The 23,525-nt window shown below is 42.1% G+C and overlaps 1 protein-coding gene across 3 annotated transcripts in view; it reads left to right on the top strand.

Moving 5' to 3' along the window:
- The first annotated feature begins 19,052 nt into the window (after positions 1–19,052).
- ubap1 (ubiquitin associated protein 1) overlaps positions 19,053–23,525 on the top strand; it is a 72,434-nt gene continuing 67,961 nt past the window's right edge. Inside the window, exons 1-2 of one of the 3 annotated variants that reach the window (XM_043687518.2) lie at positions 19,053–19,162; positions 21,705–21,775. The gene's annotated coding sequence lies outside the window, so the exon portion shown is untranslated. The remainder of the gene's footprint in view (positions 19,163–21,704; positions 21,776–23,525) is intronic. The other 2 variants (XM_043687521.2, XM_043687529.2) reach the window with 2 other exon arrangements.

Raw genomic sequence — 23,525 nt, 5'->3', positions numbered from 1 at the left:
TCGTTTAACTGCAACTTTATGACAGGTTCCACCTTTGCCTGTACAGGGCAATGTTGGAGAGATTATCTGGGGAAGGGGGGGGGGGGTTTAGGGTACATGCCTGTTTAGAACTCCAGGGAAAATGTGGGAAGATAGGGCGGGAGGTCAGTCGTTTGCCTGTTTAATCACTGTTAACAAAGACGCATTCAGTGTTGGAAACACTGTAATCTGAGGTAACCTTCTTTGCTGTCCACTGCACTTCCAATTTTGGTGTCATCTGCAAATTAGAAACTATACCTCTTATGTTCACATCCAAATCATTTATATAAATGACAAAATGTAGAGGTACCAGCACCGATCCTTGTGGCACTCCACTGGTCACAGGCCTCCAGTCTGAAAAAAAACAACCCTCCACCACCACCTTTGAGCCAGTTCTGTATCCAAATGGGTTCTCCCATCTCTCATCACCTTTTTCCTCTCCTCTTCCCCCTTTGCTACCCTTCTCCCCTGTTTTCCATTTTGCCTCTGCTTCACCCATCCCACCCCATCCCCCACATATTTTGTCACACAGCACTGGCTTCAGCCTTGGTCATTCACAGCTCCTAATCTCCCTATAATCTCTCTATGCACTGTCATTATCACCTCTTTATTGCTACCTTTGCTTCTGGAGCCATGACTCACCTTCTCTCAGCCTCGTATAAATACCTCCCTATTTCTCTCTTTTTTTAGCTTTGACAAAGGGTCAGTTAGACTCAAAAAGTCAGCTCTTTTCTCTCCTTACAGATGCTGCCAGACCTGCTGAGATTTTCCAGCATTTTCTCTTTTGGTTTCAAGTTTTGCACCTTCTTTCGTAGGTACATCCACATACTGAATCAGAAAGTTTTCTTGAACACACTTTTTCTTCTCAATATTTCTATTGAAAAGAAAAAGATTTTTGAGATTGTTTTACAAAATTACAAAATTAATACAAAATAGTGTATCCACTTTACAGTATAATAACAGCAGCAATATAAAATTAAGAAAACTAACTACTAATCTACTCGACAAACTACAGAAACACAAGACAAGATATAAGAAAGAAAACTCTATAGAGTCGTACATTACTGACAACAAAAAAAAGAAAAACACAGTAAATAATAAATACACATTCAAAATAAAATTATATCAAGTCACAACGGGATTCTTCCTCCCAGGGGCCCCCGAACCAACAAACATCATCCTCATGGCTAAGCAGGATGGCCGATACATCTGCATCGGTGTAGTTCAAAAAGGGCTGCCATGTTCTGTAAAATAATTCCGTTTTTTGGTGCACCATATTCATAAAGAAGTCCGGGGAATATATTCTATAACTTTATTAGGTTAGATTTCCTACAGTATGGAAACAGGCATTTCAGCCCAACAAGTCCACACTGACCCACCCAGTGGGAGGAAACCGGAACACCAGAAGGAAACCCACGCAGGCACAGGAGAATGTGCAAACTCCACACAGACAGTCACCCGAGGCGGGAACTGAACCTGTATTGAGTACAGGAGTTGGGAGGTCATGTTGCGGCTGTACACGACATTGGTTAGGCCGCTGTTGGACTATTGCATGCAATTCTGGTCTCCCTCCTATCAGAGATGTTGTGAAAGGATTCAGAAAAAAACTTACAAGGATGTTGCCAGGGTTGGAGAATTTGAGCTATAGAGAGAGTTTGAATAGGCTAAGCCTGTTTTCCCTGGGGCGTCGGAGGCTGAGGGGTGACCTTAGAGAGGTTTATAAAATCATAAGCAGAATGGTTAGGATAAATCGACCAAGTTTTTCCCTGGGGTCAGAGAGTCCAGAACTAGAGGGCATAGGTTTAGGGTGAGAGGGGAAAGATATAAAAGAGACCTAAGAGGAAACCTTTTACTCAGAGGGTGGTACCTGTAAGGAATGAGCTGCCAGAGGAAGTGGTGGAGGCTAGTACAATTGCTGGAAGGACATGGACCAGGCACTGGCAGGTGGGACTAGATTGAGTTGGGATAGCTGGTTGGCATGGACGGGTTGGACCGAAGGGTTTGTTTCCATGCTTTACATCTCTATGGCTATAACCTTCGTAAGCCAATTCAAAACTCCCAGGGGACTTTCTGATACCCAACTTACTAAAATATTTTTCCTCGCAAAAAAGGAAAGGATAGTAAATAGTTTCCTCCCGTATGCATCTAGAGAAGGAAATTTTGCAAAAGCCCAAAAGGAGAGACACTGCATCCAACCCAATCTCCGTTCCCAAAATCTTTGCCAAGGCATTTGCTACACTGTCCCAGGGGGCATACATCTATGAATCTTATGGGATGTCCACAGACAATGAGTGAGAGTACCAACTTCTATTTTGCACTTAGGGCACATTGGGGATGCTCCTGCCTTGAACTTTGCAAGCTGCTCTGGTGCCATATGAGCCCAATGAGGTATCTTCAATTGAATAGCCTGAGTTCTATTACAGATAGAGATCTTCCTAGCATTTTCCCAGATATCCTCCCACATCTCTAAGGAGATTTCCATCCCTAATTCTTAATTCCAGGTTTTATATAACCATTCCATGTCCTTCGATATCTTATTACCCATTGAGTGGTAGAGAGTACTGACCGAGGGGTTACCCATCGGCCAAAGCACTCTCCTTTATGTACTTGATTTGTATGGATTAGTCATCAATGTGGTCTTTTTTTGTATGAAATCTCGTACTTGAAAATATCGAATAAGGTCCTTGTTAGGCAACCCGAACCTCTGACGCCACTGTTCGAAGGACATCATGACCTTCCCATCGAACAGATCTCCCAAACAGGAGATGCCTTTGGACTCCCATATTCTAAATCCAACGTCAGTCAAGCCTGGCTGAAATCCCAATGTTCCCACTATAAGAGTAGAAGGGGAGGTTTTTTGTGAATTACACTCGTCCTGTTGCATCATCCTCCAAGCTTTGATTGTATTTAATACAATTAGGTTTTTACAATGATCTGTAATAACTCTCATCTTATCCATAAATAATAGATTGATGAGGGGACATTTTGCTTGGGAAGCCTCAATATCTAACCAAATTGATTGTGGGTCACAAGAAACCCAATCAGCCACATATGATAACAGAGAACTCAGTTGGTGTTTCCTGAAATCTGGAAAATCTAGACCTCCCCTATTTGTGGGAGCTGCAACTTACCGAATTTAATAAGGGGCTGTCTATGATTCTAAATAAAGGAGCCAAGCCAACCATAAAGCTTATGCAGTGCCTGTCTCGGCAACATCAAAAGAAGCATTCTCGTGGGGTATAATAGGTGAGGTAGAATATTCACCTTGACCAAAGCTATTCTTCCTAGCCAAGATATCAGGAGATCTTCCCAGTGTTGGAGGTCCTGCCTTATTTTCTCTTAATAAATGCGTATAATTAGTGTTGTATAGCTGACCAAATACCGGGGTAATAAAAATACCTAAATAGAGAAAACCTCCCAATGACCACCGAAAGGGGAAACGGGATCCATCCGGAAAATTGGATATGCTGGTAAGACCTCCTAGCGGCATGGCCTCTGATTTCATAAAGTTAATTTTGTAACCTGAGAACATATCAAATAAGTTAACTACTTGAATTATGCGGGGCACAGATATCAATGGGTCATTTAAGAAAAAGATGTCGTCCGCATAAAGAGTGATTTTATGCTTACCCGATCCTACCCCTGGGGACATGAGGGTCATTTCGGATAGCTTCCACCATAGGTTCAATCACTCGTGCAAATAGTAGTGGTGAGAGAGGGCATCCTTGTCGATAACCTCTGCCAACAGATCTTATGCCGTTGGTAATCACCGCTGCTTTCCGGTCATTAGTGAGTTGCTGCGACCCACTTGGTAAAGAGCTCTCCAATGCCAAATCGTTCCATAGAATAAAAAAAGATATGGCCATTCTACCCGATCGAATGCATTCTCTGCATCGAGGGAGAAGACTAATCCCGGTAATGCTCCTTGCTGGCAGACTTGTACCATGTTTAACACTCTTCTGATATTATTAGTAGATCTGCAATCCTCAATAAGCTCCATCTGATCCTCTTTTATAATAAATGGTAAAATCCTCTCTAGTTTTAATGTCAACATTTTTGAGAGAATTTTAAAGTCCACATTTAATAAGGATATAGGTCTGTACAAAGTACAGTCATCTGGGGCTTTTCCGTTCTTAAGAATGAGAGAGATATTTGCTTCTCACATAGAGGGCGGGAGGCTACCCTGACTATATGAATAGCTGTACATATGAATAAGTGGTCTGGCCAATTCGTCTATACATTCTTTATAGAACTCAGCCTGAAATTTGTCTGGCCCGGGCGCTTTACTGCTCTGGAGCTGCCTTACTGCCTCCTGGACTTCCTGGGTTGTCAGGATGGCATTCAAAAGCAACACCTGCTCTGAGGTTAAGCCCGAGAGGGCCAGATTTTTAAAAAATGACACCATCTTCCTTGCTCTATCCTCACAGCCCTCCGACTTATACAACTTGAAGTAGAACTTTCTAAAGGCTGCATTGATCTTTTTAGGATCACAGGTCAAGGTACCAGCACCTTCTCTAATAGATGTAATGGATTGGGGAGCCTTTTTCTTTCTGGCAAGGTATGCTACATAACTGCCCGGCTTATCGCCGGCTCAAATAATCTCTGCTTCACAAACAGTATCTCCCTCTTTGCGTTTGAGTAAGTGCGGTATTTAAAATAGCGCTGAGGGCTGTAATCCATTGTAATTTAATAATGCACGGCCTATCAACATATGCTGTCTCAGCTGCCTTCAGGCGAGCCTCAAGCAGGCGTTGTTGTTCTCCCTTTTCTCTTTTTCAGGTCGCAGAATATGAGATAACCAAGCCACGTGCATATGGCTTAGCAGTCTCCCACATCACCAATGGGTTGCTGGCCGTACCTGAATTCATACCCCAATATTAAATTCCTGCGAGAAACATTCTATGAACTTACTATCCTTCAATAGGAAAGGGTCCATATGCCAATGTCGGGAACCTATCTTGTCATCACTGCGTGGTCGGAAATAATTATATTCCCTATTTTACAAGACAGTATTGAATTCAAAAGGGTCGAGGGGACAAAAACCATATCGATTCTGGTATGACACTTGTGTGGGTTAGAATAAAAAGTAAAATCCCTACCCTCAAGGTGAAGACACCTCCACACATCTACCAGTCCCAACTCCTTATTCAGATGAGCCAACTGCCTAGATCTCAGAGATATACCCGCAGAGCTCCTAGGTATCCTGTCCACCTCGGGATCGATAACACAATTAAAATCTCCCCCTATAATTATGTGACGCACCCCAAGAGCCATCACCTTGGAGAATGTGTCTGTTACAAATTTAAAAGGATGTGCCGGGGGGGCCATATACATTCTAAATCCCGTACTCCTCTCCATATATTAGGGCTTTAAGTATTATAAACCTTCTGGACTCATCTTTTTTCTGGCTTAACATTTGGAAGGGAAAATTCTTCCGGATAAGAATGGCCACTCCCCTACTTTTCAAATTGAAAGATGAAAAGAACACCTGACCAAATCCTCCCTGCTGCAGCTTTAAATGCTCCTTATCAATTAGATGTGTCTCCTGTAAAAGGGCTACATCAACCCTCTCTTTTTTAAGACTTGATAATATATTTTTCCTTTTAACTGGCGAGTGGCTCCCCTTGACATTCCAGGTGCACCATTTAAGTGAATGACTAGCCATGATCATTCAAGAAAGTCAGAGACCCCCCAGGAGAAAGAACCCCACTCAAAAAACATTGAGTAGAGACCATAAACAATTCACATAAATTTAAAAATACAACCTTTAAAACAACTAAATCAAAACAACTAAGAACTACTCCTTAAAAAAAACATAATTCAAAGGAGACTTTCCCCCTTGTTCATAGGGAGCACTCCTACCTTCCAGTAATTCCACCATAACATCTCCCAGCTAGAGCCATGCCCTCAGCCCAGATATTACAAAGTAAGATAACCAAATGCCAATGTCTTATAGTACAAGAGTTAGAAGTGAGCAACCAACCCGACCCCTCCATATTATTGCTTCGGCACTCTTAACAAGACAGCAACATAAAATGAAATATATAAAATTACAATCCTAGTAAATATTAAGGAAAAAAAAGTCAGAAACATCCCCCAACAACCAGAGAAACCAAGCGAATTAAGAGTTAAAAGAAAGAACAAACTCCCCGCCCAAGGAAGGATGGAAAAGATGAAGGGGGAGGAGGAGAAAAAAAAGGGGGGTAAAATAAAGTCATTGTCCATATAGTTCAAGTCCATCAGTCTATTTGAGAGCATTCAAAAATTATTTTATTTTTTCCGGCGATCTGAAGTTATCCACATTCTTTCCATGACTGAAGTGCAACGTTGCCGAGTATCTCATGGAATACTATGTATTTAAATCCCTCGGACACTCCTTTACCTTATCAAATGCCTTCCTCTTGCATACCACAACCGTAGGAAAGCCCTGGAACAGCATTATATTGGGTCCCTTTTATACCATGGCTTGGGGATCCTTCACCCAAACTCTGGAGGCCTCCAGCAACATTTGTTTTTCCCTGTAGTGCGGGAGTAGCACTAGGAAGTGAGGGGAGGGTAGGTACCCCACTTTGCCTGGGTCCTGGGCAGAGCTCAGCAGACACAGACCTACTGGGTCCCCGCCATCTTGAATACCCCTCTTGTACATACATAACAAATTCCTCTCCATCTAAACCCTTAATGCTATGGTAGTCTAGTCTATGTTTGGAAGGTTAAAATCCCCTACCGTAACCACCCTATTATTCTTACAGATAACTGAGATCTCCTGACAAATTTGTTTCTCAATTTCCCTCTGACTATTAGTTGGTCTATAATACAATCCCAAAAATGTGATCATCCCTTTCTTATTTCTCAGTTCCACCCAAATAACTTCCTGGATGTATTTCCGGGAATATCCTCCCTCAGTACAGCTATAATGCTATCCCTTATCAAAAAGCCACTCCCCTTCCTCTCTGGCCTCCCTTTCTATCATTCTTGTAGCATTTGTATCCTGGAACATTAAGCTGACAGTCCTGTCCATCCCTGAGCCGCATTTCTGTAATGGCTATGATATCCCAGTGCCATGTTCCTAACCATGCCCTAAGTTCATCTGTCTTCCCTGTTAGGCCCCTTGCATTGAAATAAATTCAGTTTAATTTATCTGTCCTACCTTGTTCTCTGCTTTATCCCTGCCTGCCCTGACTGTTTGACTTGCTCCTGTTCTCAATTGTACCAGTCTCAGATTGACCTCTTTCTTCACTATCTCCCTGGTTCCCAACCCTCCCCACTTTACTAGTTTAAATCCTCCCGAGCAGTTCTAGCAAATCTCTCTGCCAGTATATTAGTCCCCTTCCAATTCAGGTGCAATCCATCCTTCTTGTACAGGTCACCCCAAAAGAGATTCCAATATGTGAATCCTTCTCCCATACACCAGCTCCCCAGCCATGCATTCATCTTCTGTATCCTCCTAATCCTGCCCTCACTAGCTTGGAGCATCGGGAATAATCCAGATATTACTCCTCTTGAGGACCTCCTTTTTAAATTCCTGCCTCACTCTCTGTAATCTCCCTTCAGAACCTCAGCCTTTCCCCTTCCTATGTCGTTGGTTCCAATTTGTACAATGACTTCCTGCTGGCCCCTCTCCCTCTTCAGAACATTCTGCACCCTCTCTGAGACATCCTTGATCCTGGCACCAGGAGAGCAATACACCATTCTGATTTTTTCCTGCTGGCCACAGAAACGTCCGTCTGTGCCTTGAACTACATAGTCCCCTAACACAATCAATCTCTTGGAACCCAACGTACCCCTCATTGCATTAGAGCCAGTCTCAATACCAAAAACTTGGCTGTTCGTGCTACGTTCCCCTGAGAATCCATCACCCCCTACATTTTCCAAAACAGCATACCTGTTTGAAATGGGGATAGCCACAGAAGACTCCTGCTCAAACTGCCTACCTCTCTTACCTTTCCTGGAGTTAACCCATGTATATGTCTGTATCTGTGACTTTTCCCCCTTCCTATAACTGCCATCCATCACATCCACTTGTTCTTGTAAATTCCTCATTGCCTCTCACTGTCTCTCCAACTGATCCATTCGATCTGATAGGATTCGCAACCAATGGCATTTATTGCAGATATAATCCTCAGTAACCCGTAAACTCTCCCTAAACCCCCACATCCTCAAGAAGAGCATATCACTCTACTGAAGGCCATTTTGCTTCTTTCAATCTACAAACCCAGAAAATAGCACTGTCTTAATCCTCTACAAAACATTGCTCCAGATTAAATTAATACTTATGGTTTATCTTTTAAGTTTAATCAAGAGACATATCTCAATAAAACATATAATCAAGAAAGAACCCACCCTATTCACTACTGCAGACTTACTGTAAGGCCACACTTCAAATATTCACTTATTTACTTATCTGTTTCTGTGCTATGACTTCTCCCAAACAGGTTCCTCCAAGGGTGGCACGGTAGCACAGTGGTTAGCACTGCTGCCTCACAGCGCCTGAGACCCGGGTTCAATTCCCGCCTCAGGCGACTCTCTGTGTGGAGTTTGCATATTCTCCCCGTGTCTGCGTGGGTTTCCTCCGGGTGCTCCGGTTTCCTCCCACAATCCAAAAATGTGCAGGTTAGGTGAATTGGCCATGCTAAATTACCCATAGTGTTAGGTGAAGGGGTAAATATAGGTGTATGTCTGGGTGGTATATGCTTCGGCGGGTCGGTGTGGACTTGTTGGACCGAAGGGCCTGTTTCCACACTGTATGTAATCTAATCTAATCTATTAGTTGTGAATTTCACTGTTTGTTAATTTTCCCAGATGCACTCCGATGTCCAGCGATACATAAATTCAAACAGCAAAGGCAGTAACTGTGCAGGTTCACTGCTGTGTTAGTTAGCAATGTGGGTTTCTTTCTCTCTCTCTCTCTCTCCTGCGCTGACCTCACGATGTGCTTCCTTTATCTGTTCCTCTCCCTTTTAAAAGTGCTGTTGTTTTGACCTTTTTATTCTCCAAAGTTCCAAAACAATGCAACAGCATATAAAACTGTAATTGCTGCTCCTGGAATTTGAGGAAATCCCCTCCAGCACCTAAAATACCTCAAAGAAAGGAGCAGCTGTTCCAGCCAGGAATTTTTCCCATCCTCCATCAATTTTTCCTTTGAATCCTCCCACCTCCTCCAGGGGTAGCCACAGGCACCTGCATGGGCCCCAGCTATGTCTGCTTCTTTATTGCATACATGGAACAGTCCATCTTCCGCAGCTACACCGGCACCATTCCCCACCTTTTACTCTGCCACATCGATGACTGTATCGGTGCCACCTTGTGCTCCCACAAGTAGGTTGAATAGTTCATCAACTTCACGAACATCTTCTACCTCTACCTCAAGTTCACCTGGACAATCCCGGACACCTCCCTCCCCTTTTTGGATTTCTCCATCTTGATTTCTGTTGACTGACTCAACACGGTTATCTACTATAAACCCGACTCACACAGCTACATGGACTACATCTCCTCCCATCCTGCCTCCTGTAAAAACGTTATCTCTTATTCCTAAATCCTCTGCCTCTGCCCCATCTGCATCCAGGAGGACCAATTCCACCATAGAACATCCCAGATGGCCTCCTTCTTCAAAGACCACAATTTCCCCTCTCGCACGGTCAACAATGCCCTCCAGCATATCTCCTCCACTTCCTGCACATCCACCCTTGAATCCCACCCCACCAATCGCAACAAGGACAGAACCCTCCGGTCCTCACCTTCTACCCCACCAACCTCCAATACATTGCATCATCCTCCTCCATTTACACCACCTACAAACAGACCCCACCACCAGGGATATATTTCCCTCCCCACCCCTATCTGCGTGCTAGAGAGACCATTCCCTCCACGACTCCCTCGTTACATCCATGCCCCCCACCAACCCACCATCCACTCCCAGCACCTTCCTTTTCCACCGCAAGAAGTGCAAAACCTGTGTCCACACTTCCCCCTCACCTTTGACCAAGACCCAAAGGATCCTTCCACATCTGACAGAAATTTACCTGTACTTCCACTCATGTCATCTACTGTGTCCGTTACTCTCGTTGTGGTTTCCTCTACATTGTTGGAGACAGGTCGCCAACTTGCTGAACATTTCAGAGAACATCTCTGGGACATGCACTGAGCAACCCCACTGCCCTGTGGCCGAACACTTCAACTCCCCCTCCCACTCTGCGGAGGACATGGGCCTGCTCCACCGCCAAACTCTAGCCACCCAATGCCTGGAGGAAGAATGCCTCATTTTCCACCTTGAGACCATCCAACCACACGGGATCAAGGTGGATTTCACCAGTTTCCTCATTTCCCTTTACACCACCTTATCCCAAATCCAACCTTCCAACTCGGCACTACCCTCTTGAACTGTCCTACCTGTCATTCTTGCTTCCCGCCTATCTTCTTCGCCATCCTCTTCGACCTATCACCTTTACCCTACCTTCATCTGCCTATCGCATTCCCAGCTACCTTCCCTCCAGCCCCACCCCGCCTCCCATTTATCTCTGAGACCCCCTTGGACCATCCCCTCATCCCTGATGAAGTGCTTATGCTTGAAACGTCCTATTAGTTCTTGTTCATTGCATTTAGCTGGGAATATCATCATGTCCTTTATCTTTAGTTGGGTTGTCCATGATACTGCCAATGTCGCATTCAGAACAAAATAAATGAATGAATGGTTCAAATAAGTGTGGGTACAATCTAATAGGTATTGAGAAGGCATGGTTGCATGGAAAGCAACATTGGGAACTAAGTATTTAGGGATATATTACTTTTTGAAAGGAAGGAAGGGAAGGTTGGTAAGGATGCTGTTTGGAATGCAAGTAGCCCTGCTTGGTAGCTTCACCAGGTTAACACCTCACTGTTCGGTATGCCAGGTGCTGCTGCTGGCATGCTCTCCTGCACTCCTCACTGAACCCAGGGTTGATCCCTTGGTTTGATAGTAATGGTGGAGTGGGAGCTATGTCAGGACATATTGGTGATTTCTAACTTTGTTAGCACAAGTTAGAATAAATATGATTGAAAGAAATTATCCTGGATCGGATGATGTAGAATCCATATGGTAATAAATAACAAGCAAAAGAAGACACTGAGGGTAGTAGTTTGCAAACCAACCCCACCCCCAAAAAGTTGTCATTCTGTATGGCAGAGAATACATCATGAGATAACAAGGGTATGTAAATAAAGATAGTACACTAATCATGGATGACTTTAGTCTTCATGTAGATTAGGAGAATCAAACCATTCAGGGTGATTGAGAGGAAGAATTCACAGTGTATTTGGGACAGTCTGCTGGAAAAATACATGGTGGATCCAATCAGGCTATTTTCTATCTGGTAATGTGAAAAGAGACAGGTTTAATAATAAAAGGATAGTATTGAATTTAAAGAAAAAACATAAGGGCAAAGATTAGAGCATAGGATAGTTTCAAAAGTCAACAAAAGGTGATCAAAACAAAAGGAAGAAATTATCTATGAGGTCAGGTATGTCAGTAATAGAAACAGACAATAAGAGCTTCATAAAATATATAAGAATGAAAAGAGAGTCCAAAATGAACATAGGCCCACAGAGAACAAGGCTAGGGAAATAATAATGGGAACCAAGAAATAGCAGGGGCATTGAACAAATACTTCACAACTGTCTTCACTGTAAAGGGAATTAATATCATTCTAAAAATACTAAATAATCAAAGGGCCCAATGAGGAGAAAATAAACACAATAACTATCGAACAGGAAAAAGTACTAGGAAAGCGAATGGTCTCAAGGCTAATAGGTTCCCTTCTCCTGAGGGGATGCATCCTAGGATTTTAATAGAAATAGCTACAGGGATAATGGGTGCACTAGCAGAAATCTGAGACCCCTTAGAGTTGGGAAATGTCCCAGAGGATTGGTAAACTGCCAATTTATTTATGAAGGGAGGGAGATAAACAACAGGCAACAATATGCCAATTAGCTTAAAATCTGGTATTGGGAAAATATTTATTATAAGATCATAGACCACAAAATATCTGGGTGGAATTAGGCTATTCAGCCCATCAAGTCTGTTTCATCATTTGACATGGCTGATATATTTCTCAACCTTGTTTTCTGCCTTCTCCCCATAACCCTTGATCCCCTTACTAATCAAAAACCCACCTATTTCTGCAATAAATACACTCATTGACTTGACCTCCAGAGTTCCAAGACTCACCACTCTCTGGTTGAAGTAATTTCTTCTCATTTCACTCTGAGGCTGTAGCCTTGGATCCCAGTCTCTCCACATCCACTCTATCCAGGCCTCTCAGTATTCTTTAAATTGCAATGAGATCTCCCCTCATCCTTCTAAACTCCATCCAGTAAGACCCAAAGTCCTCAACCAGTCCTCATATGATAAGCCCTTCATCTATGGTATCATTCTTGTAAACCTCTTCTGGACCCTCTCCAATGCCAGGACATCCTTCCTTGAATATGGGGCCCAAAATAGCTCACAATATTCCAAATTCAGTCTGACCAGTGTCTTATACACCATTACTTTAGTATTCTAGCCCTCATGAAATGAATGCTAACCTGCGACTTCTTAACTGCCAATTGAATCTGCATGTTAACCTTAAGAGCATCCTGAACTAGGACTGCCAAGTCCCATTGTGCTTCAGATTTCCTAAGTCTTTCCCTGCTTAGAAAATTTCAATCTAAGCTACCCTGTTTCACTTATCTAAGTACAATACCCTCAGTCCTCCATTGACAGTCCCCCTTCTCATAGTTGTCCTCTTAACTGCTGTGCCTGAAGTTAGATTCTTGGTCCTTGGTCCTTTCCATACTCTCTGTTCTACTACTTGTCCTGGAACCTTTAATAACCTCTGCTGAACCCTCCCCGCCTTTAATGTTTTCCATAATTTTCCATTCAACTGAACTCTACCCCCCCCCCCCCACCCCATTTTGTTTAAAGCCCTATCCACAGCCCTAGTTAGGTGATTCACCAGAACTCTGGTCCCAGCATGAATCAAGTGGAACCTGTCCCATTGGAACAGCTCCATCCTTCCCCAGTGCTGGGCACAAGCCTCATTCCTGATGAAGGGCTCTTGTCCGAAATGTCGATTCTCCTGCTTCTTGGATGCTACTTGACCTGCTGTGCTTTTTCAGCACCACACTTTCGACTCCCATGAATTCAAACTTGTGTCTTCCACATCAATCTTTGAGCCATGTGTTTACCTCTTTGATCTTGTTCACCTTGCACCAATTTTTTAAAAAATTCATGCATGGGATGAGAGCATCTCTAGCTAGGCCAGTCTTTATTGCCCATCCCTAATTGCCCAGAGGGCAGTTAAAAGTCAATCACATTGCAGTGGGTCTGGAGCCACATGTACACCAGACCAGGTAAGGAAGGCAGTTTCCTTCCTTAAAAGATATTAGTGAATCAGATGGGTTTTTCCTACAATTGATAATGGATTCATCGTTATATCCTTGATTCCAGATTTTTATTGAATTCAAATTCTACCATCTGCTGTAGCAGGATTCAAACTCAGGTTCCCAGAGCATTACCTGGGGTCTCTGGATTAAAAGTCCAGTGATAATACCACGAGTCCATCACTCCCCTTCATATTTTGCTCATGGTTCAGGTAGTAATCCAAAGCTTATTACCTTTTTGGTTCTGCTTTAATTTAGTCCCTTGCTGCTCATAATCCCTCAGTAGAACTTCTCTCCTCTTTAAACCTATATCATTGGTACATACATGGACCTTGACAATTGGATCTTTCCCTTCCCCTTACAAGTTCCTCTACGGCCCAGATGAGATATCCTGACCTGGGCACTAGACAGGCAACACAGCCTTTCGGACTCTTGATTAGGCTACAGTCTATTCACCGGATATCCCATCCGGGCATTACAACTACATTTCCCTTTTCTACCCCCTCCTTAATGGCACCCTGTACCATGGTGTTATGGTCAGTTTGCTTATCCTCTGTATAGCCCCTGCTTTCAGCCACCCAGGGAGCAAAAATCTCCAACCCGTTAGACAAGTAGAAGGGTTGAGGCTCCTTCAGCCTGGATCCCTCTACTTGTCTTGCTCATGGTCACACCCCCCTTACTCTGACTACTAGCTGAGTTCCAGGTAGTTCGTCAAAGGGGTGTTACTGCTCCTGAAACACAGCATCTTGGAAGTCAGATTGGGACAAAATGGGCATTTTCAGGATGGCAATCTGCAACTAGTGGAGTGCCACAATAATCAATTCTGGAGCCACAATTATTAACAATATGCATTAGTGACTTTGGTGATGGAAGTGAATAAAATATTGTCAAATTTGCAGCTGACACAAGAATACAGGCAATTCCTGGGTTGTGAACAGGTTTTGTTCCTGAGTTCATTTGCAAGTCAACACACAATTCACGATAATTTAACGTAGGTACAAGAAATGGCCATATGTGACAAGTGTAAAATTACACCCCTGTTTCGGATCCCATTTATAAGTACTAATGATTGTAATCGGGATGTTCATAAATTGGGTACCACCTGCAAGTGGGAATGCAAACAGTGAGGATGACTCAAAGAATCTACAGATAACTATAAACAGGTTAAGCGAGTCGGCAAAAACTTGGCAGATAGAATATAATGTGAGAAAATGTAAGGTTATGCATTTGGACAGGAAGAACTGAAGAGCTGAATTGAAGATCTATCCAAAGCACAACAAATCCAATCTGGCCAATTAGTTTATCAATCTCCTCTCGATCATCAAAAAGTGAGGAAAGGTGTCAGCAACAGTGCTATCAAGCAACATTTGCTCAGCAATAACCTTTTCATAAAAGCAAATTACTGCGGATGCTGGAATCTGAACCCAAAAGAGAAAATGCTGGAAAATCTCAGCAGTCTGGCAGCATCTGTAAGGAGAGAAAAGAGCTGACGTTTCGAGTCTAACTGACCCTTTGTCAAAGCTAAAAAAAGGAAGAAATATGGAGGTATTTATACTAGGTTCATGTTGTACTCCACAAGGGCCAATCTGGTCCTGACCTCTTTACAGCCTTAATTCAAACATGGACAAACCAGCTGAATTCCAGAGGTGAGGTGAGAGTAACTGCCTTTGACATCAGGCTTCATTGGACAGATTGTGAGCACTCAAAAAACTGGAATCAGTTGTAATCAGTATAAAAGTCTCCGCTGCTTGCAGTCATACCTGGTACACAACAAGATGGTTGGAGGTTAGTCATCCCAGCTCTAGGACATCTCTTTAAGGAAGCATCAGGGAAGTGTCCTTGGCCCAACCATCTTCAGCTGCTGCTTTATTGGACCTTCCCTCCATAATAAGGATCAGAAATGGATATGTTTGCTGATGATTGTGCAATGTTCAGCACTATTTGCAACTCAGATATTGAAGTAGTTCATATTTAAATGCAACAAGATCTAGACAGTATCCAGGCTTAGGCTGAAAAGTGGCAAGTAAGATTGGCATCACACAAATGCCAGGCAATGACCAACTCCAAGAAAGACAATCTAAGCATTTCCCTTTACATTCAGTGCCATTATGATCACTGAATCCCCCACTATCACCATCCTTGAGCTTACCATTGACCAGAAACTCAACTGGGCTAACTAGTTGCTACAAGAGCAAGGCAAAAGCTAGGAATACTGCATCAAATAACTTACTTTCCAACTCACTGAAGCCTGTCCACCATCTACAAGAAAGAAATCAGGAGTGCAATGGAATACTCCCCACTTGCCTGGATGAAGGCAGCTCCATCAACAGTCAAGAAGCTTGACACCATCTAGCACAAAGCAGCCCACTTGATTAACCTCACATTCACAGTCATTTCAACACCTGCGCTCAATATGTGTATTATCTGCATGATGCACCACAGAATATTACCAATGATCCTTAGGCAGCACCTTTCAAACATATGACAACTTCCATCCTAAAAGGCAAGGGCAGAAGATACAATGTGAACACTACTACTTGCAAATTCCCCTTCCAAGCCACTCAACACCCTGACTTGGAAATCTATCACTGTTCCTTCACTGTAAAAGAGTCAAAATCCTAGAATTCCCTCCCTAACCGTGCTGTGGGTCTACTTACTGCAAATGGATGTAGCGGTTCAAGAAGGCAGCTCACCATCACCCTCTCAAGGGCAAATAGGAAGGGTTATTAAAGCTGGCCAGCCAACAACACACATGTCCTGCAAGTGAAAATAATTCTCCAAGGGAGCTGAGAATGCTGATAATGATTAATGCCTCAAGCAAAGCAACTTGTTAAGTGGGCAGAGACAAAATGGAGGTAAAGTGTTGAAAGGTTAAAACAGTAAAATAACTTTGGGGATGTTGAGAAATCAATATTTGCCAAGCCTCTCACCATTTAAAAAACTCTGTTCTACTTTTCCCATAAAAATAACTAATTTCAGTTTTACACCTTATTTTCCATCTGCCAGATTCTTGCCAACTCACTTTGTAGACTCTTTGTACCTTCCTATAAGCCACTCACCATCCTGACTCGGAAATATAATTGCTGTTTCCTCAGTGTTGCTGGGCCAAAATCCTGGAATTTCTCCAGAACAGCCTATGGGTCCAGAAGGTAGCTCACTACCACCTTCTCAAGGTCAATTAGGTAATAAATCCAGGACCAGATAGCGAAGTTCCCATCCCATGAGTGAACAAAAAAAATTATTTAACTGTGAAAATTAAAGCAGTGAGGGATTTGGGAGTGCTTGCGCATGAAAGGCTAGTACAATTGCAACATTTAAAAGGCATCTGGATGGGTATATGAAAAGGAAGGGTTTGGAGGGATATGGGCCAGGTGCTGGCAGGTAGGACTAGATTGTGTTAGGATATCTGGTCAGCATGGACAAGTTGGACCGAAGTGTCTATTTCCGTGCTGTACATCTCTATTACTCTATGACTCTATGAATCACTAAAAGCTAGCATCCAAATTCAGCAGGTAACCGGGAAGGAAATGGAATTTGGCCTTTCTTACAAGGGATGGTCCTTTTCAAACACTACAAGGGACTAGGAAAAAGTGAGGACTGCAGATGCTGGAGATCAGAGCTTAAAAATGTGTTGCTGGAAAAGCGCAGCAGGTCAGGCAGCATCAAAGGAGCAGGAGAATCGACATTTCAGGCATAAGCCCGCCTTCAGAACTACAAGGGACTAGTCAGCTATTTTGGTCAGAACAGTTTTGGTCTCCTTATTTAAGGAAGTAATATCCTGGCATTAGAGGCAATTCAGAAATGATTCACTAAATTATGAGGAGATATTAGTACTTGGGATGCTTGATAGGGAAGTTGTGAAAAGTTGTTTCCTCTTGTGGAAGAGGCTAGGACCAGATGGCATAATTTCTGGAAGGGGTTAGGTTAGGTGCATTAGTCAAGAGTAAATATACAATAAGGGGAATGGGTCTGGGTGGATTGCTCTTTGGAGGGTTAGTGTGGACTTGTTAGGCCGAATGGCCTGTTTCCACACTATAGGGATTCTACGATAAGACAGATGAGGAGGAACATTTTCTCTCAAAGGGAATCTGTGGGACTCTGCACAGAAAGCTGTCAAGGTCATGTGATTAAGTATATTCAAAGCTGACATAGACAGATCAGTAAGAGAAACAAAATTTATGGAGATAATGCAAAAAGGTGGAGTTGAGGATTACACCATTAGCCATGGTCGCACTGAATGGCAGAGCAGAACTGATGGGTCAAATGGCCTAGTTCAGCTCATGGTCTTATTCATCCTCTAATGAATGTGGATATGAAGCTGTCACTTCAGGATGCTAGTCTCTTTATACTTTCCTGGAGTGCTCACACCTTCATCACAGAAGGGAATTTTTTCATCTAATTTTGGTTGCTACTGCTGCACTGCCCAACTTTAGTGACACATTTACCTCTGTAAGATGATATTTCTCCTCAAAAGAGATTTTACAAACAGAGCCACCTGAACTTGGACTTTGGTTTCCTCTAAATCAACATATTCTTTGTTCTCTGCCAATGAAAGTATATGACTCTCTTTAATTACTTGTCCTGACTTTTTTTTCTGCCTCTCCAACATTTTTTAAATGTCCACTATCTTTTGCTGTTTCAGACATTTAGTTTTGATTGTTCATTCTCGGGATATGGGCATCAGAGGCGAGGCCAGCACTTGATGTTTATTGCTAGTTGTCCAGAGGACAGTTAAGAGACTGAAGTCCTATGTAAACCAGACCCAGTAAGGATGGCAGGTTTGTTCCTTAAGGAGCAAGAGGAAACCCTCCGAAAAAAGGTTTCCCTCCAGTAATCAATATGTTTATTGTTGACGTTCCTAATTCCAGGTTTTTATTGAATTCAAATTCTACCATCTATCCTGATGTGGTACAAATCCAAGTCCCCAGAACATTAAATGCTGTAAATCAAAACCCAAAGAAGAAATTGCTGGAAAATCTCTGTAGGACTGGCAGCATCTGTGCAGAGAAATCAATGCAATTCAATTCAAATCAAATCGGAGTTTCAAGTCAAGTAACCCTTCCTCAGAACTTAAGTCTTTGATTTCTGAGGAAGTGTCACTCAGACCTGAAATGTTAACTCTGATTTCTCTGCACAAACGCTGCCAGACCTGCTGAGCTTTTCCAGCAACTTCTGTTTTTGTTTTCCAGAACGTTATCTGGATCTCTGAATTAGCAGTTCGGCAATAATACCACTAGGCCATCGCCTGCCATCTTCTCCCATTTGATCTACTTAAATACTATATTTCTTAACTTATTGCACTTTTGATGAAGTGATCTACGAACTTTTCTCTCTAAACACCGACAAATTCTGCCAGATTTACTAAGTATTTCCATTATGTTTTGATTTAATTTCTGTATGCTTGTACTTGACAGAGTAGATCTGTACGATCCAAATCTAAGATTCCCACTACTTCACGCATTTTTAAAAGCGATAACTTTCAGTTTCCTTTCTCTGAAGGAATTACAGTGCCTCTTTAACCGGTACGCATGCGCAAACAGCACTGCGCCCCTTGCGCGGCCTTGGGTGCGGCGCTAACGTCATCGCGTGTGGATATGTCACATGATCAGCGCGATGACGTCAACTACTAGCAGGTAAGATGGCGTCCTTCAATGAAGCAGGAAATAGTGTCAAATTGATGTAGTTTAAACAAAAGTTAATTTTGTTTAGGACGTAATAGTGATCGTACCAGGAGACATAAAACCAGTAGGTAAGCATCGGGGCTATTTAAATTGGGTGTTGGTGTGTAGGTAGTAGGAGAGCGCATTCTTTAATCCTATTGGTTAAATGTACATAATCTCTGGGTGAAAGCAAAGGAGTGAACTTAAACCCACAGACGGTAAATACTCAGATCGAGTCATGGCACCGGTACTACTCCGTTACTTCATGGTCATCTGCCATATCACGACGGCAACTATCTTGTTCTGCGCCTTCTCCTGATATTGAGTTGAATACGAGGCCATTTCGAAACACCTCTGTTGACATTTGACACATCAGTTTATTAGCTAAAAGTTGAAGGAAAGATTTGCATTTAAAAAGCTCCCACTTCAAATTGTAACTTTCTTTTATGTATTATGTGTTTTATTTGTACACGGAGTTTGTAGATTGCCTGAATTATGTAGGTTTTCTCATACTTGATTTCATATACTGAGATCAAGTATATTTTGTGAAATAAAATGACGGACCATGTTTTGATTACTTTTCTATTTCCTGAATATAGGATGATTATTCCATAATTGGCTAATGATTGCAATTACTTTTTGTGGGTTTTGTGAGCCTTTAAAATTTCTATATTGTTCTTTGTAACAGTTTCTGATGAAGCCTTTGACTGTGAGCATGAAAATCGTTTGGTTTTATTCTCATTGTGGGTCTTTCCATGGTTGTCGGTGGTTAATTATTTCATTTCTATGCCCGAAAGCATTCCACTTCAACTGGCAAATTTTCACTTTTGCATTATCTCTGTCAGGGAGGGTGTGCATCAGGTTGGAATTTTAGTAGAACACAGGATGCCTTTTCTTCCTATTATGTTTAGTGCTTGAATTTTGCTTGAAGCCAGATCTGTAACTTGTTTACTGGCATTTTTGTTGTCACAGAGTCATAGAGCTGTACAGTATGGAAATAGACCTTTCGGTCCAACTTGTTCATGCTGACCAGATATCCTAAATTAAGACTTAATAAAGTTCCATTTACATTAGATTCCCTACAGTGTGGAAACAGGCCCTTCAGCCCAACAAGCCCACACCAACCCTCCGAAGAGTAACCCACCCAGACCCATTTCCCTTTGACTAATGCACCTAGCACTATGGGTAATTTAGCACAGCCAATTCACCTAACCTGCACATCTTTGGACTGTGGGAGGAAACCAGAGCACAGAGGAAACCCACACAGACGCGGTGAGAATGTGCAAAGTCCACACACATATTCGCCCGAGGCTGGAATTGAACCTGGATTCCTGGTGCTGTGTGGCAGCATTGCTAACCACTGAGTTACTGTGTCGCCCATCAGCATTTGCCTGCAGCTTGCTCATATCCCTCTGAAACCTTCCTATTCATGTACCCATCCAGATGTCTTTTAAATGTTATAATTGTACCAGCCTCCACCACTTCCTCTGGCAGCTCATTCCATACATGCATCATCTTCTGTGAAAAAATTGCCCCTTAGGTCCTTTTTAAATCTTCCCCTCTTACCTTAAACCAATGCACTCTAATTTTGGACTCCCCTACCCTGGGAAAAGATCGGCTATTCACCCTATCCATGCCCCTCATGATTTTATAAACTTCTATAAAGTTACCCCTCGGTCTCTGATGCTGCAGGGCAAATAGCTCCAGCCTATTCAGCCTCTCCTTATAGATCAAATCCTCCAGCCCTAGCAACATTCTTGTAAATCATTTTGGTACCCTATCAGGTTTCACAATATTCTTCCTGTAGTAGGGAGACCAGAATTGAATGCAGTATTCCAAAAGTGGCCTAACCAATGTCCTATACAACCACAATATGACTTTCCAACCATATACTCAATGCACTGACCAATAAAGGCAAGCCTACTAAATGCCTTTTTCACTATCCTGTCAATGTGGGACTTCGCTATGAACTTGCACTGAAGCTTTCTTTGTTCATCAACACTCCCCAGGACCTTACCATAAGTCCTACCCTGATTTGGCTGTCTAAAATGCATCACCTCAGATTTATCTACATTAAACTCCATCTGCTACTCCTCGGTCCATCGTCCCATCCTTATGGCATGCCGCTGGTCACAGGCCTCCAGTCTGAAAAGCAACACCCCACCACCACCCTCTGTCCCTTACCTTCGAGCCAGTTCTGTATTCAATAGCTAGTTTTAGCTGTATTTCATGTGATCGAACCTCGTTAACCAGTCTACTGTGCGGAACCTTATTCAAGTCCCTATATATCATGTCCACCACACTCCCTTGCTCTGTCCTGCTCAACACTTAGATATCCCATCTACCCTTAGCAGTCACATTTGAATTTACAATTGAATGAAGTCCTAGTAGGCTACAGCTGCTTTTACAACTTGTCCTTGATGAAAGTCAATATCTCCAGAGTAAGGGTTACAGAAGACATGATTAAGACTTTTTTTCCTTTTTGCCTGCATTTCTGTTACTCCTTTGTATGCTATCTGATAATTTCTGTAAACCTTCCTTTGCTTCTTTCATGGATTATTTTCTGTAGCATAATCTTCATTAATCCTTTATCTTTCTGTTCTTTCTTGGCTTTTTGCTGTTGACGTTGAGGATGAAAACACAGCGCGTAGCTGTATTCTCATTATGATTCACTCCCAGTGTTTGAAGCAAATGATAAAAAGGTAAATATGCACCTAAATCTTTGTATTTTTTTCCAAAATCTGCAAAACATGTTTTCTTAAATAAATATTTGCTACAATGGTATAGGATCTTTTTGCTGAAAAAGACATGTTTTTGAAAAGCTTTGTGTTGCAACAACTTGCACGAATACCAATAAAGGGGAAGTCCAACATTTGTACAGTATGAGAGAAGAGTGCTGATTGATTGGCAAGTGGTCTCTTGTAGGAGCATTGTCATGGAGATTGCAGGAATTAATGCGAACTACCAGGTTTTGTTTAGATTTTAAACAAGACAGATTGAATGTGATGGATCAGGGCATTGCTCTGTGAATTGATCTAATGAATAACTACCACCCATTTTGTTGATACATTGGATAGACATGCTCTTTCTGCCCAAAAAGAACAGGGCACATAAGAACTAGGAGCTAGAGTAGGCCGTCTGGCCCTTTCAGCCTGCTCCGCCATTTAATAAGATCATGGCTGATCTTCTTGTGGACTTAGATCCATTTACACGCGCTCTCACTGTATCCCTTAACTCCTTTATTATTAAAAAAAATCTGTCTTGGCTTTTAAAATGTTTACTGAAGCAGCATCAACTACTTCACCGGTAGTTTAATAGATTTACAACCCTCTGGATGAAGAAGTTCCTTCTCAATTCAGTCCTAAATCTGCTCCCTCTAATCTTGAGGCTATGCCCTCTTGTCTTAGTTAAAAAATCACATAACTCCAGGTTATAGTTCAACAGCTTTATTTGGAAGCACTAGCTTTCGAAGCACTGCTTCTTCATCAGATGGTTGTGAAGTAGGACCACAAGACTAGAATTTATAGCAAAAGATTACAGTGTCATACAGCTGGAATGATATATTGAACAAACCTAGATTGTTTAGTCTTTCATCTTTTAGAATGAGTTTGCTGGTTTCATTTCTTTAATATATAAATTCCAGAACTTCTCTTAAGTCACATTCTCAAGATAATTTAAGGTTTTATAACAGAAGATGACATCTCAGCTCAGACAACGCCTTAAAGGTGTGGGGTTAGAGTCTGAATGTATTCCAATCTTGAGTCAGACTGGTTCTATTTCCAAAGTGGAATTTACAAAATATTACATGGGTTGACTGCCTGCATTGACTGTCTGGTCTTCTCAATTCAGTTTACCTAGCTAGGTAGCCTCTGATGAATAGTTACTGATAAATGGTTATTACTTCAGTTCACAGACCAAAAGTACCAAATATAACATTTTTGAGAAATTGGCAGCCAAGTTGATGACATATATATTTATAGATGTAAAGATCTTGGAGAAGGTGCAGAGGAAATCCTCGTAGAGGGTGCAGACGAAATTTATTAGAATTATACCAGGTGTGGAGGACTTCAATTGTTGAGGGAGATTTAATAGACATTGTCAGAATTAAGTGTTTTGAGGATTAACTATTTCCACAGTTAGGAGGGATCAGTCGCAGCTGGGCACAGACTTAGAAAAACTGGCAAAATAAAAACAACTGAGGTGAAGTAAGGATAATTTTTTGTAAGCGTGTTATGATGATCAGGATTTCAGTGTCTGGAAAGATGATTGAAGCATTCAGTTATTTTAAAATGCAATTAAGTGTATAATTTTGTAGTGGAGAAAATTATAGAACTGTCAGAAAGCGCAGTGGATTAGGACTGATTAGGTAAGTTGCAAAGGGACAACAAAACATTGAGCTGAATTACCTCTTGTGTTGTAAAATGTTACAGAACAATTTATCAAATTTATGAA

The sequence above is a fragment of the Chiloscyllium plagiosum genome, unplaced genomic scaffold (assembly GCF_037043375.1).
Source record: "Chiloscyllium plagiosum isolate Xiang-an unplaced genomic scaffold, Cpla_swu_hap1 HiC_scaffold_1, whole genome shotgun sequence".
Lineage (NCBI taxonomy): Eukaryota > Metazoa > Chordata > Chondrichthyes > Orectolobiformes > Hemiscylliidae > Chiloscyllium > Chiloscyllium plagiosum.
The sequence above is the reverse complement of the archived record's forward strand: the minus strand, read 5'-3'. Positions and strand labels throughout refer to the sequence as shown.